This window comes from Nicotiana sylvestris, chromosome 6 (genome assembly GCF_000393655.2).
Source record: "Nicotiana sylvestris chromosome 6, ASM39365v2, whole genome shotgun sequence".
Taxonomy (NCBI): Eukaryota; Viridiplantae; Streptophyta; class Magnoliopsida; order Solanales; family Solanaceae; genus Nicotiana; species Nicotiana sylvestris.
In genome coordinates this window covers 126876266-126878281 of record NC_091062.1, presented here as the reverse complement: position 1 = coordinate 126878281, position 2016 = coordinate 126876266, and positions in this window count along the sequence as shown.

Below are 2016 nucleotides of genomic sequence, written 5' to 3'. Positions count from 1 at the left end.
AATAACAGATTCCAAAATCTTTACAGCATTTACTTCGTCAACATTTAATCTAAAGTTTAACATTTTCGATTCATTACACTACTTTATTCAAATGGAAACCAAACATTCATCCATGACACACTAGAATAGCAGAAATCGTATTTTTGAGCAAATCCAAAAATCTAAAAGGAATTCAATAACTTTATATAGTCATTCAGCAAAACATAATACAAAGGATTTGAGACTGACCTAACAGAGTTAAGCGGACACCAAGAGATAATCCAAAGAAAAGCAGAATCCAAATCCAATGAGGAGCTTAAGAAGCAATTTCAGCAGTAGCAACAGAGCAGCAAACTTTTACCCGAATCCAGCTGAAAATTTTAAATTTTGAAGCCTTTGCTTTCACCTCTTTTGAGTGTGAAGAACTTTCAAAGTGAGTCTCTCAAATGTTGGGTGTGAATTCAGGTGTGCATTTTCAAAGAAGCTTCCGTGGTAAAATGAGTGTGTGCGGCCGTTTTTCTTGGGAAGAAAGGGTGAGTTCTGTTGTATTTATCTGTTGCTTGGAGAAAAAATCCAAGAAGAAGAAGAGAGCTCTCCTGTAAAATGCGCCCTTTTCTATATATATATATATATATATATATATATATTTTAAGGTGAGGTCTTGATGTGTGTGTTATAGATAGAGAGAATGATGAAGAGTGGGTGGAGGAAATATTTTTGGGGAGAGTGGGGAACATGAGTGGAGAAAGTTGGTAGTGAGTTGGTAAAGAGTGGAGAAAGTAGGGGAAGTGGAAAGTGAGTGGGAAAAATGGGAATAAATTCAAACATGGTCAAAAATTAGCTACTCACAACACGAATGGTCCCGAAAAACCACTTGATGATTATCGGCCAACACAAGAGTTTCGAGGTCACAACTTTCACCATCCTATACACAACAACTTATTTTTGACCATAAGATCAAAGGCAAATGTGTTAGGCCCAAGTGAAGCTTTGCTTGAGGCACTATTACTCATTAGCTACTAATTACACAAAAACAAAAAAGAAAATAGACTCAAACCCTTAAGAAAGTTTTCATGCCATCCATCATCGGGAAGAGACACCCGGTTCACACAACTTCTACCTTTGGAAAGAACCGTGGCATTAAGAAAACCAAAGGCTTATTGTACGCAAAACTCAAAATAAGAAGCTATGAAAATGAAGTAACAAGCTATGAAAGAAAAATGCGGAAAGTAAAATGAATATGTACAATAGGGAATTAAGATGAATATACATAAGGGAGGATGAATATATACATCAGAAAAGAACTTTATATACAAACCAAGGCTACAAAGTACGAAAAGTGAAATAAACTAGTAAAATTATATACATACCAAAAGTAAAAAGAAAGCATAATAAAAAGAAAGTAGTATCATATTTACAACCCAATATCGTCAAAATAGGGCTACCCCCTCAAATGAAAGCTAGAATTGTCCCCAATACTAACTAAACAAAAACATCTCAATAAAAGATAGAAAGTAAAGAGAAACTCTCTATTGGCCCTCCGTCTGCATGGGATCATGAGCCTGGGTCCTTGGGTCCTGTGACTGCTCAGGAACATGTCACTGTATCTCGGTATCCTATGTCTGCACTAGGACCTAAGGATGATCTGGGGCCTGAGGCTGGCTAGAGAAACCTACCTACAGGTCCTCCAACTATATCACTGCATCATCAGCTCGGGGGATCACCCTCTTCATCTTTGCTGGCCTTTCCATCTCCTGCTCTAGCTCAGACTGGGATGCTGGAATCGGGTCATGCAGTAGCATCTCCAATGATAAGTGATCAGCGGCCTTCATTTTCTCCACTTCGACCCTTAACTCCTTCACAGACTCCTTTGATGCTCGAGTCTTTCTCAGCTTCTTTGTTTCCTTAGTCAGCTCCTTCAGTGCTTTTCCATGAGTACCTACAGCCTCCAAAATCAACTGCTGGTTCTCTAGGAGCTTCTTATGGTTGTCCAGAAGCTCTTGGAGAGTCTCCTCCACTAAGGTTGGAATTTGTGGT